The sequence below is a fragment of the Eriocheir sinensis genome, chromosome 14 (assembly GCF_024679095.1).
Source record: "Eriocheir sinensis breed Jianghai 21 chromosome 14, ASM2467909v1, whole genome shotgun sequence".
Taxonomy (NCBI): domain Eukaryota; kingdom Metazoa; phylum Arthropoda; class Malacostraca; order Decapoda; family Varunidae; genus Eriocheir; species Eriocheir sinensis.
In genome coordinates, this window is record NC_066522.1 from 17,380,682 (window position 1) to 17,402,850 (window position 22,169).

Here is a 22,169-nt window from a genome sequence, read left to right on the forward strand (position 1 = left end):
TGTCCCTGTTGAATCTGAATTTATCCAGTTTAAACCCGTTACTTCATGTCCTACCCGGTTCTCTTACCAACAAAACCTTATGAATGTCTCCCTTATTAAAGCCCTTTATCCATTTATAAACCTCGATCATGTCTCCACGCACCCTTCGCCTTTCTAGAGAATGCAAGTTTAACTGTTTGAGTCTTCCCTCGTATGGCAAGTTTCTCAACCCCTGAATCATCTGCGTCATTTGTCGAGTCGGTGCTCCTATCATTTGTCTTATGTTCCATTAAAGGAGTACTTACAAAATAACGAGCCCGGGTTCGACCCCAGCCAGGGTAATTGGCGCACAAACCACCCAGCTGTTCATCCTACCTCGTGGGCTGGTCGATAAGTGGGCACCTTGGGAAACTTTGGGAAGGTAAACTGTGGCTGATACTTTTATGGCCAACAATACATAGTCATTTCACAAATACAGGTTATTAAGTAAGGGATTATTCACGTAACAGCGATTGTCATCCGTAGAGTTATGGCGAGGAGTGTGGTGAGGCCTGAGTGGTGATGATGTTGGTGACGGGGATGGTGATGATGCTTCTGGAGTGATGGTGAGTCTTGGGGCATGAGATTAATTGGCTCTCAGTGGTGGTTGATCAAGGTGTGTGGTGGTGGTGGTGGGGGTGGAATTTATTGTTATTGTTGTTATCTATGACAGCCTCGGTGATGGCTCGGGAGGTGTGGGGTTAGTGGTGAGGGTGAAGGTAATGGTGGTGGTAGGGTGGTGGTGTGGTGGTGGTGTCGGCGGGCACAGCTGCACAGCGAGAGGGGGCCAGGGGGCAGCGGCCTGTGGGAACACCCAGATGCTGGCGCTGTTCATCTCATTACAAGACAAACAGGAAGATTTGACCTCCGGGCAGGCGGCGGCGCGTGCGGGGCCCAGCCAGCCCAGCACGTGCCGCGGCGCCGCGCGGCTCATTGTGCCGGCCGCGGCAGGGGCAGCCTCGCCCTTACTTACATAATTGGCATGGCGGTGCTCCCCGAGGCCCTGCGCTAAGGGCGAGTTTCTGTACAAGTCAAGGCTGCGGTGGCCTCTATTGGCTACGTCCGCCCGCACGTTCCTTAAGGCCGAGGCTGCCTTGGTGGGACAGGCTGTGGTGGTCTCTACGGGCGGCGGCAGGTGTCCGGCAGCTGCATGTGTCGTGTGCTGCCCTGCTACCGGCGGGGGGAAGGGGGGCGAGGGGGACGCGAGGGTGGCTGTGAAGGGGACAGAGCCACGGAGAGGCAATAATATACCCTGATAATCTCGGCAATGTTACTATTGGAACTTGTGTATATATATATATATATATATATATATATATATATATATATTTATATATATATATATATATATATATATATATATATATATATATATATATATATATATATATATATATATATATATATATATATATATATATATATATATATATATATATATATATATATATATATATATATATATATATATATATATATATATATATATATATATATATATATATATATATATATATATATATATATATATATATATATATATATATATATATATATATATATATATATGTATACTCGTATATACACACACACACCACACACAGTGAAACAAACAAACAAATTATTGTAGTGTAATGGATGCTATCATCCACAGTATATTGGTTTACATGGAGACAGACAAACAGACAGACAGAGACAGACAGAGCGAAATATCCCGGTGAGAGGCGTGCAGCAAGGCGATGGTTCGGCAGCATGACATGATGGCGTCGCGTGGTGCAGGGCCCCGCTGGCTTCCCGCTCCTCGACCCCGGAAAGAAGCTGGGTGGCCCTGTCCTCGCCCCCTTGACTCCCGCACGCCCCTGAGCCACCGCCCCGCACAAATCCCTGCCCTTCAGTAGCATCAGCAGCAGCCTCTAGTCACCCTCCCCCCCTCCCCGCCCCTCGCGCCCTCCCAGCAGTGTGCCACGTTCAGTAGGGCGTGAGTCTCGTGACGCCACGCCTCTGTGAGCAAGGCCATCTGGCGCGGCTCGAGAGATGCTTCAACAATTGGCAGGTTTGGTTGGGGCGACACTCGCTGCTCGGCCGGCGATTACAGCGTGGTGGTGGTGGTGGCGTATGGTGCTATGGTGTTGGGGTGGTGGTGGTGTGGTGTTTCAGTTTGTGTTGGTGTTTGTTTGAGTGTGTTTGCGTTTTGTGTAAACGTGTGTGTGTGTGTGTGTGTGTGTGTGTGTGTGTGTGTGTGTGTGTGTGTGTGTGTATCTCGTCCATACCTGAAATATCTGAAAGTACATTCTTTTATATTTTACTAATTTTAATGCAATATCTCAAGTTGTCATTGATCTTTTGCATATATTTTGATTCCTGTGTCTACTGTTTATTATTATTATTATTATTTTATTATTATTATTATTATTATTATTATTATTATTATTATTATTATTATTATTATTATTATTATTATTATTATTATTATTATTATTATTATTATTATATATTTTTTTACTGTAATGATTACTACTACTACTACTACTACTACTACTAATAATAATAATAATAATACTGTCATTTCCTTTATCCCTGACTAGTTGAGTGTATTACCTCTTCAGCTGACACGTTGTATTATGTCGACCAGAATTAATTATTTTCTACTACTTCCTCCTCGCAGCTCTAATTTCCACAACTCGGACGTCTCTTTTTTCCCGCTAGTCTTTTTAACCGATTTTCGCTCTCTATATCTAGCTTAATCTTGTGTAACCCTGTAATATCCTCTTCACGGTACTTTTTCGTGTTATGAGTTTTATTTCTGCTTTATCATTAACTCTTTCTATCTATTTATATATCTGTATTAATCTTTGTCGACATCTCTGTTTTATTTTACATTTGTTTTATCACCTCTCCAGCTATATCTATCTATCTTCATCTATCTATTTATTTATCTATTTAATTTCGTCTCTACCTCACTCTATATGCTTTTTTTTTTCCTTCCTATACTCATTTTAAACCCCATCTTCTCTTCTTTCGATGCTTATGAACTGTCTTGTATAACCATTCAGTATCTTTCATCTGCTATTGTATATTTTTTTTGTCTGTATTTTATATTTTATTCTCCTCTTTGTCACATTCTCTCATATGGTACTTTTTTCCTCTACGAATTTTATACCACTTTTCCTATCCTTTTAATCCTTGTAATATCCTCTGTTATCTCCCATTATATCCATCTTATGTGTATTTATATATTATCTTTATACTCTTTATCTCCCTTCAAAAACATCTCTCCCTTATTTCCTTCTCTTCCAGTCTAGTTATCAGCTCCCTTCTCCCTCTCTGTCATCCGTCGAGTTAACTTGCCTCTCTCCCTTCCTTCCTCTCTCCCTCTCCCTATGTTTCCCTTCCTCCTGACTATGATCTGTCCTCCCCTATTTTGTCCTCCCTTCCGTTCCCTCCTGCAATCCCATATTCTCCCTTTCCTCGAACATTCCTCCCTTCTTCCTAGTTCTTTCTCTCATCCCTTCTAAACTCCCTTCCCTCCCTTACGTCCTGTTTACTTTCTCTTCTCCCTTCCATTTCTACCTATCTTCTTTCCCTCCTTTCTTGGTTATTTTCTCTTTCCTTCCCTTTTATTTTCGTATTTCTCCACTCCTCTCCTTCCTCCTATTTTTCCTCTTTTCTTCCCTCCAACTCTCCCTTCTTCCCATCGTCATTTCTTCTCCCTTTCCTTCATTCCTTTCTTCATATTTTCCACCCATCCTTCTCTGCCTTTTCAATTTCCCTTTTTCCTGCATGCCTCTCTCCTTCCCTCCCATTCCCTCCGTTCCCTCCCATTCCCTCCTACTCCTCCCTTCCCTCCATCTCTCTCTCCTTATCTCTCGTCCTTTCCTCTTGCCCCTCCCATCTCTTCCTCTATTTCTACTTCCCGTCCTTTTCTCCCTCCCTCCCTCTTCTATACCTCTCTCTCCTTTCCCTTTCGTCCTTTCCTCTCTCCCTACCTTCCTCTCCATTCCCGTCCGTCTTTCTCTCCCTCGCTGCCGCCCCTCCATCCCTCTCCCGCCCTCCCGCCCTCCAGGAAGCAAATGACAGAATATCAGAGAGAGGGAACTACTGGTCGTCGCTCCAATTAAGTGTGTGAGTGCAATAATCCCGGCGCGCTCAGGAAATGAAGCCTTGTACCTTCTTCGCCGGACTGGCCATTTTGTTTACCTGTTTATGGCGTTTTTTTTTTTTGCTTGTTTTCTGAGTTTTTTGTTTGGGGGGGGGGAGTTGGGAGTGGGGTTGTGTGTTTGTACTTGTGTGTTTGTTTTGTTTTGTGTGTGTGTGTGTGTGTGTGTGTGTGTGTGTGTGTGTGTGTGTTGATTATGATGATGATGATGATGTTGATTATGTTGGCGTGGTGATAGGGATAGTCGTGGTGATTGAGGTGGTGATAGTGGTTGTGGTGGTGGTTGTGGTTCAAATGGTGGTGGTAGTGGTAGTAGTGATGGTAGTGGTGGTGGTGGTGGTGATGGAGTTTACAGAAATGGTGATGGTAATTTTGTGTTCCAGGTAATAGGTAGCAGGTGATGATGGTGTAGATATTGGTGGTGGTGGTGATGATGGTGGCGATACTGAACACACACACACACACACACACACACACACACACACACACACAAAGGAGATAAATGACACAAACCTCGGACTTATCCCTCTGTGCTCAACCGCAACTCGATGATAATGACAAACACACAAACAAACACGCACACACACAAACACACACACACACACAAAAAAAAAAATAATCATCCACCGGCTTCGGGCTCGTAACAAGTCTCAATACTTATTTTTTTCTGTCACGGTGACGCGAGTAAAAAAAAAAAAAAAGAATGATAAAAAAAAAACATGTTCGAGAGCCACACTTTTTTTTCCCTTTCCCGTTTTCTTTTTCCTCATCGCCGCCGCAGTTTTCCCCGACTGAGGAAATTTTCTCATTAATTCATTTCGGTGATTATGACTGAGAAGTGGTGCCGATTTTTTTCTGTTTTCTCGTGTGGACTCATGGCGTGCTTTGAGGGAGGGAGGGAGGAGGAGAGGAGGGAGAGAGAGAAGATAAAGACAGAGGAGAGGAAAATGAGGGTACAGAAGGGATGGGGAAGGGAGGGAAGAGTGGAAGGGAAGGGAAGGGATGGAATGGAAGGGAGGGAGAAAAGGAACGTAGGTGAGGGAAGGAAGTGAGGGAAGAGTGGAAGGGAAGGGAAGGGAGGGAATGGAAGGAGGAGAAGGAAGGAAGGTGAGGGAAGGAAGGGAAGGGAAGGGAGGGAATGGAAGGGAGGGAGAAAAGGAACGTAGGTGAGGGAAGGAAGTGAGGAAGAAAGGGAGAGAAGGAAGGAGAGAGAGAGAGAGAGAGAGAGAGAGAGAGAGAGAGAGAGAGAGAGAGAGAGAGAGAGAGAGAGAGAGAGAGAGAGAGAGAGAGAGAGAGAGAGAGAGAGAGAGAGAGAGAGAGAGAGAGAGAGAGAGAATGATGTGTGCGTGTGTGCGTGTGTGTGTGTGTGTGTGTACTTCATTACCTATGCCAGGAGATTTCTGCAGGTGAGGTGACGTGATTAAGAGCTGTGATTGCACCGCTCTGTGTAAAGGTAGAATGCATCACAGGTAGAAAGCAAGAGAAAAAAGGAAGCAATTTATTTTCTCTCCAATACAAATTATAAGAAGGCAATTTTTTTTTCTCGTCCTAACACATTTGCCGTCTATCCGTTCCATCACCTTCTCTTCCCTTCCACTCTTCTCTCTCCCTTCCTTCTCTCCTTCCTTTCTCTCCCTGACTCCCCTTCCCTCCCTTTCCCTTCCACTCTTCTCTCTCCCTTCCTTCCATTCTTTCTCTCCTTGACTTTCCTACCTCTCCTCCCTATCTCCTACCTCTGAACGGTGTATATTCTAATAGCGGTTATAGTGTCTTTGGTGTTTCCTCCTTCATGCTTCACACTGAGGCTGTAGTATTTCCAGATGAGTTCGTTTCTCTTGTCGAAATTGATAAGTTGAAAGCATAGGTCAGCACTCACCTGTGGACTCATTAGGTATTGTTTTCGTACCCAACTTCTTTTTTATTTCCTGCTTTACCGTCACTTCTTGTTTTTTTTCCTTCTTCTTCTTCTTCTTCTTCTTCTTCTTCTTCTTCTTCTTCTTCTTTTTCGTTTACGGCCTGTCTATTTTACTTATTCTATTCATATTTGCTCATTGGGGGGACGCTGTTGGGGTCTATATATATATTCTTTTAATTTCCCGGGATGCTTTTACATGGATCTCAATAAAAATAATAATAATGAAATAATGATAATAATAATGAAACAAAGAGACCAAGCAAACCACGCCGCGATACACACACACACACACACACACACACACACACACACACCTATACCGTCCCGTTGATAAGCAAGCCTCATAAACAAGAAAAAAAAAAAAATCTTTCCTATTCGAACTGAACTCATCATTTTCTGTCCACTCGCCGCGATGCAAACATTAAAGGGAAGAAATCGAGCCTCACGCGTTGGTAGTCACAGAAAGAACGAGAGAACAAGAAAAAGCTATCAGGGTGGAGGGGAAAGGGGGGGTGGGTGGGGAGGGAGCGCATTGGCATCCGTCCTCCATCATTGTTATTGGTGCTGCGGGTGATGGGAGATGCTGGTGTGACGCTTGGACGGGCTCTCTTTTTTTTTTTTTTTCACAGGAAGGGAGGCAACTCAAGGGGAAAAAAAAATCATAAATATCAACAAAAAACCCGCTGTACACTGCTACGACATAAGAAAAATGATCGAGAGGCCAGAAGAGAGGTCACTTACGGCTGGGGAGAAGGGAAGTGTGGGAAAAGTAAGCGTGAAGTGAGGGAGAGAAAGGAGGGAAGGAATGGAATGGAGGGGGAAAAGGAACGGAGGTGAGGGAAGGAAATGAGGGATGGAAGCGAAGGAGGGATAAGAAGGAAAGGGAGGGAAGTGAGGTCCTCCTAAAGCCCTTCCATATATCAGCATGCACAGGTTATACGCAAAAGGTTTCGTCCATTCAAAAGCAAAAGACACGACTAAAAAGAACATGTACTCCAAGGGAAAAGTGAGCGAAGCCATTCCTATTTCTTTGCATCTAAAACATCTGCAATTATATATTTTTTCGTGAGGGAAATTTCTGAGCTTCCGCGCGGCAATTTGGTCGATAACCTTATTACTGGTTTGGAGGCGACTCAGAACATGAATAACCGAAAGGGGATGAAGGAACAGATATGTTTGGAAATGTGTTTAGATAAATTCTCATTACTGATTTGGAGGTAAGTCGGGAAACGAATGTACGAAAGAGAAAGAAAAAATAGGTGTTTGGAAATGTATTTTGACTATTCTCATTACTGGTTTGGAGGTAACTCGGGAAACGAATATACGAAAGGGAAAGAAAAAATAGGTGTTTGGAAATGAATTTATATATATTCTCATTACTGGTTTGGAGGTAATTCAGAAAACGAATAAGCGAAAAGGGATGAAAGAATAGCCATGTTTTGAAATGTGTTTGGATATATTCTCATTACAGGACTGAAGATACCTCAGAAAACGAATAACCGAAAGGGAATGGAAAAGCAGCTATGTTTGGAAATGTATTTAGATGTTTGGCGGGCTTACAGGCGGGAATCATCCACGCTCCGATGCCCGGCTGAACACGGATGCTCGGCCCCTCAAGTATTGTGCAACGCGGCCGCTCGGGAGCACTGCCGGTACGTTGCCGCCTCGGAAAAGGATTATAGGTAGTGTACAAGGAGAATGTTGGGAGCAATACAGAAATACATACAAAAATACACGGTTTCATGACTCCTGCCCATCCGAAATTGATCTCTCTTCTGGCTACTCATTTTGTTTTCTTAAATAGGAACAGTGTGTAGTGGAATTCATTTTTTTTCTTTGACATACATTCTTTTTATATAGGAACAATGCTTGACGGGATTTTGTTTTCTTAATTAAATAGGAACAATGTGTAGTGGAATTCATTTTTTTTTCTAAACAATGCTTAACGAGATTTTGTTTTCTTAATTAAATAGGAAGTGTGTTGTGGAATTCATTTTTGTTTTTACTCTGCCATACATTCTTTTTATACAGGTACAATGCTTAACGGGATTTTGTTTTCGTTCAGGAGCACTGCCTGGGAAAAGCACAGGTATGAAAACTGGCTGATATTCTCATTTTCAAGACGAGTGACAGGGAGGGAGTAGAACAGAGGGAGAGTCTGTTATCTGAACTCTGGACGGAAAGAAACTGGAACTTACACAAAACAGTCAGACACAAAGTAGTTAAAGAATCGAATAGTGACAAGAAAAAAAGAAAAAAAGAAACGAAAGCAAAAGGAGAGCCATCACAAAGGCAGATCTCCGCAGTCTACAGTCTACAGTATTACAACGTACATGGAGCATACTGAAAGGTGTGCAGAAACACGTACAGAGAAAAACAGTCGCGAAAGGATTACCAACGCTAACACAGGATCGTTACGGTACAATATGCAGGTGATTCAGGCGTGGCAGTCTCTAGAAGTGCTCTCAACACATCATGAAGGTAAACTTGTCACGCTGCAGTCAAGTCACGCTACAATTCATTCGGGAAAAATAAAACCATCGCAGCAGATGATTCAGGCGTGGCAGTCTCTAGAAGTGCTCTCAACACATCATGAAGGTAAACTTGTCACGCTGCAGTCAAATCACGCTACAATTCATTCTGGAAAAATAAAACCATCCCAGCAAGTAATTTCCGTTAAGTTTCCCTCACGTCATATACTTATTTTTCACCAGATGCAGAGACAAAAATGTAGCTCTTTGTACTAGTATATATTTTATTTTATGTATATACTTTTATTTATATTCTTTTTGCAACTTAATCTTTTACCTTTGTCATCTCCCTCTAATGAATATGGAATTAGGTCAAATGAACGTACATTAGTAGACCAAGAGTAACGCAATGATAAGTTTATAATATTCGTCCTCTTAGAGCTAACGTTCCTCCCATTAAGGAGACCCAGATTTATGCCAAAATATCCGCTTTATCAAATCCCTTTCCTGAGTGTTTGGTAGCAGAAGGGAGCCAACCATGTCTTCGATTTTTTTTTTTTACAACAAAGGAGACAGCTCAAGGACACACAAAAAAAGGAAACAATAATAAAAAAAAAGCCCGCTACTCGCTGCTCCTAAAAAATCAAAAGAGGTGGTCGAAAGAGGGGTCAATTTCGGAAGGAGAGGTGTCCTGATACAGTCTTCCTGTGTATTTTCTCCAGCCTACGACGTAAACGCTTTCAAGAGGGGATTATCATGACATCTTTCCATCCTCCCTCTTCCGGCTACTCGATCAACTATTTCCAGGAGCAGCGCCAGCGGACTTTTTTTGTTTTGTTTATTTTGCCTTCGAGCCGTCTCCATTACACTAAACAAGAATGTATGATCGGAAAGCCTCCCCGTACCTTTCCCTCCCCGCACCTTTCCTTCCCCACAAGAAGAGAAAGCACTCCTAAAAGTCTAAAAGGAAGACCCAACGGCCGTGGTGACTTCAAAACACCGTCAGAGTCGCGGAAATAAGGCAGGAAAGGAGACTGAAATATTTGCGTGCCAACAAAGGGAGAGAGAGCAAGGTCAAAGTGACTACGTGACGTGGCGCCCACACCTTTGATCCTCCACAACACCTGCACCCATAAATACACACACACACACACACACACACACACACACACACACACACACACACACACACACACATGAATAAATAGATGGATAAAATGGTAGATATAGGGAAATGGATAGTCCCTCCCCCCCTCCCCCCACACACGCATTTCCACACCTGCACACACACTCACACACACCTACACCTGCATTTCCATAACTATATACCTTTGTTTGCAGGTGTCGGTGAATATCTATGAAGACAGAACAGCCCGCACTTGCCTTTTGTTCTTTCCGTAAGCTTATTATTATATTTTTTTTTTACTAGTGCAGAAGGTTTAGTATATTTTTTTATCATCCGCGCTGAAATAAACGAGATGAATAAACAGTGAAGGGATTTTGGTCTTTTTTTCTATGTATTTATGATGCGTAACATTCTGAAGTTTATGAACGTGTCCAAAACATCCTCGCAGTGCTGTTCTTTTTTTTTTTGTAAGATTAGCTGTTAGTATGTGTGTGTGTGTGTGTGTGTGTGTGTGTGTGTGTGTGTGTGTGGAGCCTCCGGGCAATCTTGACAGGCTTCTTTCCCAGTCGCTGTAACACGATCCTTCTGAACCGACACATACGCGCCTTGTCCTGCAGGGTGAAGGGACCGACAGAGTGACCGACTGAGTGGCTCTTGAGTGGGTGTGAGGAGGAGGAGGAGGAGGAGAAGGAGGAGGAGGAGGAGGACGAGGACGAGGTGGAGGACGAGGACGAGGAGATGGACGAATACTAGGACGAGGACTAGGACAAGGACAAGGGATGGGACGGGGAAAAGGAAGAGAAGGAAAATGAAGAGGACGAGGGTAAGAGCAATAAGAAGAGCGAGGACTGGTGATAGGTAAAGGGGACGATATATACCTACCTGTTTGTTCTAATGCAGTGGTTCTCTAACTTTTTGGGCCTCGCGTCCCCTCTCGGCGTAATCCCGGCCGCCGCGCCCCTCCACCCCTTCAGGTCATAAACAATAATCAGTGATCTTTACGCTAATATGCAGTACTTAATTGCTTAAGCGGGATTACTGCAGCGGATTTTTAGACCAATAAATTTAATGTCCCACTTGAGTTTAAATTTGTGAATGAATGAGTTTTTTTCTGCTTATGTGTTTTGGTTTTATTGTAGCTTAATGCACCTAGTTTTCGTGAGGCTTGCAATATTAACTGGATATAGTAATCAGAATTGAATGAGAAATACTTACTCACACACCCACAAATACATCACAACCACTGTTTTGGAGGGCCGCCAAATGATGAAGGTTTTGGTTATTGTTGAAAATATATATATCATGATAATCTACTTTATATGGCTGTGTTTTAAAGCGATTGTAATAATGACCGCCAGACCTGCTGCTATATCATGCTGCTCCGGTTAGGAAGCTTTCTTGTGAACGGAATAATTTCGTCACCATGAACAGCATTCGTACGTAAATGTTTTTATCAGGTTGTTCGTTATTGACTCGAGATTTATAGCTTGAGGCTTAGGTTAAGAAACGTCTGTGAGTTTAAAGGTTTCGTTACGTTAAAACTACATATTAATAATATTTCTTCCTGAAATAACTGTCATACAACAACTCAGTATATCTGCAGCATATTGCATTACGTTATTGGCTTTAGATTTATTGCTCTCTGTTTTGGGGGTCACTCAACTTGTCTGTCAACTAAATGCTTTCGATGCGTTAAAAATGTCTCCACGTAAATGTTTTCGTTAGGTCGCAATCATGACGGCGGCGCACAACCCAATATGCCGCCGAGCCGGTGATCGAGCTTAATGCTTCCACTCCCGCCCGTGGCCGCGCTAAGCCGGGTAATCCGCCGGGCTCGGGCGGCCCCGGCGCATCAGCCGCAGATTTGCCGCACACACGACATTCTAATACAAATGTGTAATGATGGAAATCTGTGGTCACGCCGCTAATGCAGCGACTCCGATCTTTGTCATATAGCTGTTTCATGTGTATGGCGCCGCCCAAACATTTAACACTATTTTACCATAGGGTTATATATATATATATATATATATATATATATATATATATATATATATATACATATATATATATATATATATATATATATATATATATATATATATATATATATATATATATATATATATATATATATATATATATATATATATATATATAATATTTCTATTACTTTTTTTATAAGGAATTAATATATCCTATTAAAGAATTAAAGCTTATGCAGCCTTCTCCTTTTGATTACATGTCAAGAAAGTTTTCAAGATGCGTCTCATTGTCTTAATCTGAGTCATTATCTCCATCATCGGATGAGCTTTCAAATTCAATCTCTCCATCTTCCCCGTCGCTATCCTCCCATGTGTTTCCACGGGTCTGCACACTGCACGGCTATGTGCACTTCATCACATTTTGCAGGCAGAAACAACACTTCGCGCATTGTCTTAGACAACTGCAAATGATTCCCTTCATGGCAGACGCAGGGGGAGGCGACGTGTCCTCCAGTCAGTTACCTGCTGGAGAAGGAATATTTGGATGCTCGTCCAAGTTTCTGTTCCTGATCGCGCAACAAAAGTTGTTGAAACGCAACTCCTTGACCCTTATGGTGGCTGCCACGGCACTACCACGTCAGTGCCTCTAGATGCTGGAGGGACTGTATTGATATGTGGCGTGGTTGGCATAATGACTGCAGGCTGGTCACGAGTTTGTTATTACTAATAAGGAGAAGAGTTGAAAGTTTGCCCTGATAATGTGTATTTACATTTTTACCCAGAAATCAAAACCATATTTTTAAGAAAACTTTTTGTGTGTGTGTGTCAAGTGAAGTGGAGTCTTGAATTATTAGGCTTTGTTATGCAGTTCGATTTTCTAATATATTTAAGGTAGCGAGACTTCCTTCCTTCCTTCCTTCATTTCTGTGTGTGTGTGTGTGTGTGTGTGCGTGTGTGTGTGTGTGTGTGTGTGTGTGTGTGTGTGTGTGCGCGTGCGTGCATGTGCGTGTGTGTGTGTGCATGCACGTGTGCATGTTCGTGAGTGTGCGTCATAATTATCGCGCCAAACTGACCTTTAGCACATCGGCGGCGAGGAGAACACAGACTTTTTGTTTAATCCGTAAAAACCCGCGACTCGTCTGGCAATATTGGCGGCGGATAATGGCGCGGCGCTGATAAATGTGATACGCTGGATGCTTTCTTTCTTTTTGTTTTTATGGGGCGGCGCTGTGATAGAGGACGAGCAAGCACACACACACACACACACACACACACACACACACACACACACACACACACACACACACACACACACACACAAACACAGACAGACCTCCGCTAATCTTGTAATACTGTAGTTCACATTTACGAAGCTCCCTTTTATACGGAGCCCATAAGGTGTTCACAGCGTCTGAAATCTTATGTCTTCATCGTATGCCTTATTTCTTATGCCTTAATCTTATCCCTTATTCCTATGCCATGATCTTATGTCTTAATCTTATGTCTTATTGCTATGCCTTATTCTTATGCCTTATTCTTATGCCTCAATCATATGTTTCTTTCGTTTTAACTCCCAGGCTCTTGTGTTGATCCCGACGGCGCCTTCTCAACCTAGACACGAAAGCAAATCTGAAGTCCCTCGCGGTTTCGTAGACTATCAACAACTGAACAGGCAAAGGTAAGTACAAGTCTAATAATTCTCTTCACCTCGTTTTTTTTCCCTTTTTCTTCAATATACAGTATACACTATACACCCATACCTACTAGACTTTCTGGCTTTGTGGCACTGCATGTATTTGTACGCATATGCTGTAGTACTCGTAGTGTCATGCAGTGTGCTCTGCTTGTGATGTGTTTGCTGCATCGTGTTTGTCAGGTCAGCACATGGAGAGAACCACGTCTTATAGCAAATTGGTGAAAGGATGCTGGCGTTTTGTAATAGTGCTCAAAGGGGTGTTTTGTGGTAAGGTGAGTAGGAGGAGGAGAAGGATGGTGGAAAAGGGAGGAGAGGAGGGAGGAGGAAAAGAAGTAGGAGTAGGAGTAGGAGGAGGAGTTGAGTAGGAGGAGGAAAAGGAGGAGGAGGGGGAAGAAAAAGAAGGCGGAGCAAAGTGAAGTGTAGCAACAACCGAAGAAACAAATTAAATGCGAAAAAATAGAAAAAAAGAAGCTTCAGAAAGACGAATAGAATATGATTATAAAAGAGAATACAAAAAAATAGAAAACTGAAAACAGCAACAGATATTAAATGAAATAACAAAAGCGATATAGAGAAACGAAGTATAATCTGGCGTGAGAAAGAGGAGGAAAGGAACTTAAATATATAAAAAGAGATACAATTCAACATTATTATTACCATCACCATCCTTATTGTTACAAACAGTAGCATAATACGTGCAACAATTCACCCTACACAAGAACAACATTTCGGAATACGTCTACAATTGAATACCTGTAATCAGCGCAGCGAAGCGAACCGAGCCGTGCAGGTAAAGATATTTTTCACACCAGCGCGGGCATGCAAGCAACGAAAGGCCAGGCAAACAGGTGCATCTCAGGGAATAAATGAACTTGGTACCTTTATGATTCGCCTCCTTTTTTTTTAGGAATCCGTATAATAACATCACGAGAGGGCGAACTTATGTAGCCCCAGTGAACTTAAAGCGATGGATGGATGGATGAATGGAAGGGCGGACGAGCGTGAGTGATGGGGGACTTGATTCCCGCACACAAAGTACATGGTAAAAAGTTCCCTGCGAGTCCTTATTTGTGGAGGCACCTTTACCCTATTTATCTATGTCGTTGTTTATCTCTATTCGTGTGTGAGCGTCTGGTAAAGGGTTCACATACAGACTCTTTCGTATCCTTGTGTGTGGAGGCGCCCTTATCCTGTTTACCTGTTATTATTTATGCTGGTTCGTTAGTGAGCGACCGATGGGATTCACACAAACTACATTTTTTAATTAAAGTTCCTTGTTGAAATATCTTCCTTATGTGTCTTGTTTTCAATTTCCGGTGTGCATTTATTTTTTTCGTTTATTACCGTCTATTAATTTTCTAGTTATCCTTGCGTACCTTGTTTTTATTTTCCGTGATGTATTTATCGTTCATCAGAGTCTCTTCTTTTTCTCATAATATTTTTTACTCTGGCTATATGAGAAGGTTCTTATAATGGCTTTGTTTAACTACATTACTTTGTTTTCATCCGTCACCTGCTCTCTTGCTCACCTTATTTGCGGAACTGTGCTCTTATCAATATTTTGCTCATGTATGCTTTTTTTGCTTGTTTTATCATCATCATCAACAACAGGCAACATTCGTCTACTGCAGGACATGCCTTTCTATATTTTCTCCACCTCTCTCTTTTTTTTTTTTTTTTTATGTCAGTGTACTCTGCCCTGCTGCGGTAAATGTTCTAATTCAATTTCTCGACCTGGTTCTATGTCTTCCCTCACTTCTCCAACAATTTCTGGGTTGACATTTTGTTGCTTTGACTACCATACACCTTTCATTACGCTTGTTCTGCATGTCTATCCAACGTCTATCCGTATGTCCGTATGTCTGTCCCTCAATCCATCTTTAGACCGACTATCAGCCTAACAATCCACCCACTTTTCACCTCTTCCTCTGTTCACTTGCATATTTATCCGTCTATCCACCATCCCTCCATCTGTCCTTTTTTGTTCGTCTTCTTCCACTCGGCCACCTATTCGTTCGTCCGTCTGTCCACCCACCCACCTACCCGTTCGTCCGTCCGTCCGTGCGTCCGTCCACCTCCGCGCAGGGCAGGGCAGGCCGGGCTGGTGGAGGCCGGTCATTGGTTATTCATAAAGTCACATAATTGCCACGGCTCTTGCGGATTTGCTTTGGTGCGTCCCGTAATTGGTGGCGGACCAGAAGCGCTTCGCAGTGGAGTAATTTCCCTCCCCTCCCTCCCCGTTACCTCCTCCTCCTCTTCCTATTTCTTCCCCTCCCCCTTCCCCTCCCTCCTCCCCATCAGGTAACCGGCATGAATTATATTACATTCTCCCTTCTGTTGACGGCACTTTTGTGTGAAAATTTAATGGAGATGAACGTGGCTTACTTTTTTTATTCCACTTTCTTTTTCTCTTTTTTTTCCCCCTTTTGAGAGTTCAGCGGGTCTGGAGGGAGAGGGGAGGGAGAGAGATAGGGGGTAAAAAGGGGAGAGGAGTGGTAGTCAGGGTGAGTGGAGGGGTGAATGGTGAGGGATTGGGGGAGTATATAGTAGTGGGAGGGGTATGTAAGGGGCGAGGGGTGGTTTGGGGATGGTATTAAGGTGGGTTCAAATTGGGGTAGTGGAGATTAGAAAGGGGGAGAATGAGTAGACGGTGAGGGGATGAGTGAATGAATGGAAGAATGGAAATGGGGAAGGAGGATGAAAAGGGGTGAAAGGAGGTGTGGATTAGTGGGTATTGGGGTGAAGGGGGTGAAAGGGGATAAGGTTAAGGGGTAGTGAAAGGGGAGCGTGAAAGGGGAGTATTGAGTAAAGTGTAAAGACAGAATGATCAGGAAAAATAATTAGTGAAGGATGTTAAGATAAAAGGTAAGGCCAAGGGAGGGCAGGAAAGGTAGGAAAGGGTAGGACAGGTAAGGGAGCAAAGGATAGGAGGAGGAGGAGGTTTAGGATGGCTCTCTTCCCTTCCCAGTCCGCTGGTCACTTACAAGGTCAATAAAAAAAGGTGTTCCTCGTTCTTTTACATCGACACAGCAGTGAGAGGGAACTTATTGGACGCCAAATCCTCGACTTGATAGTGCATTCCTCCCCCCCACCCCCCTTTCCCTCTTCTCCCCTTCGCCCCCCTCTCTCCTTTTTTCCTCACCTCCTCTTTTCCCGGGTTTGAACTGACGAGTCATTAATTAGACAGTTGCGGGAAACCAGGAAGGAAAATGCTAATCGTTGACTTTCTTTTATATCGTATTCATGGGAGCTTCAGGCTGAGTGGAAAGTGTCACTGGTAGGGTTAGGCGAGGGTTAGTGATGTGTAAGATGGGTAGATTGGTCATGGATGGTAGACTTGTTAGAAATGGTTTAGATGGTTAAGGAAGTACGTTGGAAGAAGGTAACTTGGGTAAGGGGAAAAGGGTGCCAGGTGGGTAAAGGAGTGCCAAAGCAGGGTAGGGGAGTGCCTGTGTTGGAACCAGGGATCGGAGTGAGGGAAGTGAATGTCAGTGAAGGGAATTACAAGCGTAGAGTGAGGAGAATGTAAGGGTGGTTAGGGTAGGTTAGGGCCACGTAGGGTAGGTGAGGGCCACTTAGTGTAGGTGAGGGCCACTTAGGGTAGGTGAGGGCAGCGTTGCCAAATTATCGTACTCAGAACAATGCATTTATCATTTTTAGGCTCCAAGACTGTCACAACCACGCAAATAATGATAGGAAATTAAAGTCATCGTAAAAACTCTTAAATATGAATGGGTTTTGTTCTTTTTTGCTATAGTTAACGGTCAGAAATTACGAATATGCAATGTGATGAGTACGATAATTTGACAGCGCTGGGTGAGGGCCACTTAGGGTAGGTGAGGGCCAATGCTAGAGTCAGAAAGGGAGGTAGAAGAGTCAGGGAGTGCCAAGAAATGAGAGATGTTCCAACATAAAAAAGGAAAGGATGAGACTGGAATGTACACCTGGATTCTATAATAGTAGAAAACAATGTCCCAACTCAACCCAACCTAACCCAACTCAACTCAACCCAACCCAGCCTCACCTAAGGACCATGACCCACTAAGGACCCAGCTCTATTTATCAACCCAACCTTCCAACTCAACCTCTCCCAAACTCAACCTAACCCAACCCATCCCAGTAGCCCAACCTCTCAATCCGACCCAAACCTAAGCAAAACCAAGCCTACCCAACCCCGTAACCTAATCCAACCCAACCCAAACCCAATCTATTCCAACCCAATCCAATAACCAAACCTCCCAACCCAACCCAACCCAACACAACCCAACCCAACTCAGTAACCCAGCCTCGAAACCCAACTCAGTAACAACCCAACCCAACCCAACCCAACCCAGTTCTTACCCCAACCTCACCCAAAGCCTACGACCCGCCATAGACTCAGCTCCCCATCAATCACCCGTGTATACCTTCGCCTCCCTCCAGCGCGCCAGGTAATGAGGGGCAGGTAATGGGCTCACCTGTGTTAGTCACCTGTGTGGGCATCTGTCGTGAGTGGCTACGGTAAACGAACTGATGGATCCATGCAGGTAAACACAGCAATTAAGAGGCGGGGCAGGTGGGCGTGTGGTCAGGAATAGAACAGGAGACGGACGAAAAGGGTGAATGGGTGAATGAGAAGGAAAATAAATGAAATAACGGGATGGAGGAAGAGGAGGATAGAGTGTAGTATTGAAGAGAAGACGTGGCGTTGGGAATAGAAATAGAGGAAGGTTAAAAAGATAAGAAGTTGATAGGTTGAGAAAGCAGGAGTTGATGGACTGGTAGAGAATAAAGGGGATGAAAGTAATGTGAAAGAGACGTGTATACAAAGAAGAAATGATAGAGAAAAAGTGGGTTATTGAAAAGAAGTCACGAGATCCAGGATAGAAAAAGGAAGCTGAAAAATTGGTAAACTGGTGAAGAGGGATAATATAACAGAAAGGAGTTGATATAAAAGACAGACAGACAGACACAGAAAGGAAAAGAAGCAGATTCACTGAAGTATGTTAAGAGTATGGAGTCTCTGAAGGAAAGAAAAAAAGAAAGAGGAGGAAGAGGGAGAGAGTACCAAGAGTATGACATCACAGGGAATGAGACACAACAGACCATGAGAGAGAGAAGGAAGGAGGAAAGTATGAGAGAGTGAAGATAATAAGGGAAGGAGGGAAAGAGAAAAAAAACGTGAGACAAAAAATAAAGAAAGGATGGACAATGAAGACAAAGGTTAAGAGAAGACACAAGGAGAAGGAAGAAGGGCAAGGAGAGGAGGAAGAGGAAGAGGAGGGGAGAGAAGAGGGAAGAGAGGAGGGTAGAGGCATGACAAAGGGAAGGGACAGGAGAAAGGGATTAGTAGAACGGGGGCGATTATATTATGAGAGAGAGAGAGAGAGAGAGAGAGAGAGAGAGAGAGAGAGAGAGAGAGAGAGAGAGAGAGAGAGAGAGAGAGAGAGAGAGAGAGAGAGAGAGAGAGAGAGAGAGAGAGAGAGAGAGAGAGAGAGAGAGAGAGAGAGAGAGAGAGAGAGAGAGAGAGTACTGCTTGACCGAGGGGGAAAATTTGTGATGAAATGTTTAATAATAATAATAATAATAATAATAATAATAATAATAATAATAATAATAATAATAGTAATAATAATAATAATAGTTAGACATATTAATACTTAGATACACACACGGAGAGTTTAACTTGAGATGCAGGAAGGGAAGGAGGAAAACAAAGGAGAGGTTGGAACGCAGAGGATGAAAGAGGGAAAAAAAGAATTAAGGGGAAATGTCAAGAGGAGTAAGAGGTGGAAGAACGGAAAGGGGGAAAGAAAGGGGGAAGGAAAATAGAGGAAAGAGAAGGAAGAATGACCAAGAGGAGGGAAAATAGAAGGGGGAGGGCACGAATGGGCATGACAGAGGAGGATAAAGGGAGGGGAAAAGGGGAGAGAAGGGAAGAGAAAGGAGAAAGGGAAAAGATAGGGGAGAGGAAAACAAAGAGAAAAGGGATAAAAGGGTAGGAGGAAGGAAACTACTACTACTACTACTACTACTACTACTACTACTACCACCACTCCCATTACTACCACTACTGACCCTAATGGCAGCGCAGACGAACCAATTTAGCCTTTGGGAGGGCAAAATAGAGCCCATTTTAAGCGTATAATGACCCACGCTTCACTTAGTGCTGCCCCGTGCGAGGGAATGTTTGTTTAGCAGCTGTGACGCGTCCTCCGGGTGATGGTGGTGGTGGTGGTGGTGATGGTAGGGGTGGTGGTGGTAGTAGTAGGGTTTTCAGTGGGTAGTGTTGGTGGTGGTGGGGTTAAGGTGGTATCGGTAGTGGTGGTAGTGTTGATGGTGGTAGTTGTAGTAGTAGTAGTAGTGGTAGTAGTAGTGGTGGTGGTGGTAGTGGTGGTGGTGGTGGGAATGACCGTACCCTTCCTCCCCTCCCCTTCTTCCCCTCCTCCGTTCTCACCCCCCCCCTTCTTTCTCTTTCCCTTTCCATCCCCCCTTCCTCTCCCCCTCCTCTCCTCTCTCGGCCCGCGTAATCTACCTGGCAGGATCCTCGCCAGGTGATGACGGGACGAGGGAAAGGGTGAAAGGTGTGCTAGTGATTAGGTTGCTGTTGCTGTTGTTGTTGTTGTTTTTGTTGTTGGTGGTGGTGGTGATGGTGGCGGTGGTGTTGTTGTTGTTGGTGGTGGTAGAAGGGAGGCTTCATTGTTTTTGTTGTTGTTGCTGTTGTAGTTGTTGTTGTTGTTGTTTATCGCCCGTTTCATCATTCAACATCATCATCATCATCCATATCAGCGCCATCATTACCATCACTATCATCATCAACAACAACAACAACAACAACAACAACAACAACAACAACAATAACAACAACAACAACAATACACCACCACCACCACCACCACCACCAATATCACCACCATCACCACCAATATCACCACCATCACCACTAACAATAACAACAATAACAACAAAAGTCACCAGCAGGAAAATAACCCCAATCCTTCCCTCTACTCTTGTTACCATCCTTCCCTCTTCCTCTTTTACCACTCATCAGATACAATGACTGATTTCAAGGTAACTCTCAGCCTCTTCTCTCCTCGTCACCCCTCCCTCCACCCCGTCCCTTTCACCGTTCCGTCCTGGTTAGCCACACCGTTGACAGCAATCGATTCCAGGCTAACTCAGCGTCTCCATGTGTGTGTGTGTGTGTGTGTGTGTGTGTGTGTGCGCTTCACCTCGTCACCCGTGTCCATATCTCCGTCGGTCTCCCTTTTCAGCCAGCGTGTGTGTGTATGTCCGTGTGTATGTGCGCGTGTGTGTGTGTGTGTGTGTGTGTGTGTGTGTGTGTGCCGAGGGATGTTGGACTCTAGAAAGGGCCAGGTGGGTGACACGTGCCGTCCTTCCACCCCTTTGGCGCACAGCTGTTTTATGCTATCACGTAATTATGTATTTATTTATCCGTTTATCTGTTTATACGTTCTGCGATATAAGAGGAGGCGGCGGACCCATTAAACATCACTCATTTTTTTATTCCTTACCTAATGATTGGTTTCTTTCTCCTCAACGCACGTGCAGAATATCATAAGAGAGATAAAATGATTAGCAGTCGATTATAAAGCCAACACCAGAAGGAACCAGGAGAAGAAAGATGCTACGGCTATTAAGTATGAGAAGAGGTGTATGTAGACCCATGGAGAAGGGAGGGAAAGGGCGAAACAGGGACTGAGAAGGAAGAGAATAAATCGCAATAAAGGAAAAAGCGATAAAAGATGAAAATGGAGTAAAAAGGAAAAGAGAGGAAAAAAACTAGGAAAAGGAGACACTGATGGGAAAAGAGGAAGTAGAAAAGAAAAGACGAAGTGAGGAAGTAAGGGAGAAAGGGAAAAGTGAAGAGAATGAAGAAGGAAGTAAGGATGTGAGGAAGGAAGGAAGGAAGTGCGGAAATAAGTGGTCGTAAGGGAGTAAGGAAGGATGAAGTGCATTTTGTACTATACTTTCCCTTGGACGGACTATAAGACATACATTATACAGTGCCTAAAATTCTGAAAAAGGCAAAAATGGACGGTTATATAAAAAGGAGAAACATCAAGAGCATAATTCAAACACATCGACAGTCATGGATGTGTATTCTTAGTTCAGTACAGAAAAATAAAGGGCAAGTGACCCCTCTTTCGGCCGCCTCTTTGGATTCTTTTTAGGAGCAGCGAGTAGCGTTTTTTTATTTATTATTGCTTCCTTTTTTTGTGCCCTTGAGCTGTCTCCTTTGTAAAAAAAAAAATTGTGTACTTTCCAAATAACGAAAACCAAGAAATAGTGGATGCTTGTAAAAGAGGCAGAAGATAAAGAGTTTGAGATGAACACACAGTCAAAGCGGTGATATACTTAACTCAACAAGGAACAGATATCAAGGGAATTCATAGTACTTTCCCTATACTGAAAATGGCAAATGGTAGATAATCGTAAAAGAAGCACAACACGAAAAATAGGACAAACATACAGTCGTGGTCGTAGGGATAAACTTATATAACCTGGCGGAGAAGGAAATAGCTATACAGAGGCACAATACCTCACGTCATTTGTCGCCACTGAATATAAGTTGTCACGGCGGGAAGAAAAGAACAGAATAAGCTGCCTGATGTTTAGTATTGCAGTGGACCACTTTTTTTTTTTGGGGGGGGGTCTGTCCTCTTGGTTGGTCTTGGGGGAAGGAGGGGGGGAGGGCATCACTTCTGTATACCAATGTCCCGCGGCTGCCCGGATCAAGTAGCAAGATAAATGACCGCCGGGGAAGGTGTATGTATGTATGTCTGTGTGTGTGTGTATGTA

General features: G+C 43.5%; 1 protein-coding gene across 1 annotated transcript in view; it reads left to right on the top strand.

The window, feature by feature from the left end:
- The first annotated feature begins 13,246 nt into the window (after positions 1–13,246).
- The window catches only part of LOC126998585 (uncharacterized), a 193,824-nt gene continuing 184,901 nt past the window's right edge, over positions 13,247–22,169 (top strand). The window contains exon 1 of the transcript XR_007752940.1: positions 13,247–13,349. The gene's annotated coding sequence lies outside the window, so the exon portion shown is untranslated. The remainder of the gene's footprint in view (positions 13,350–22,169) is intronic.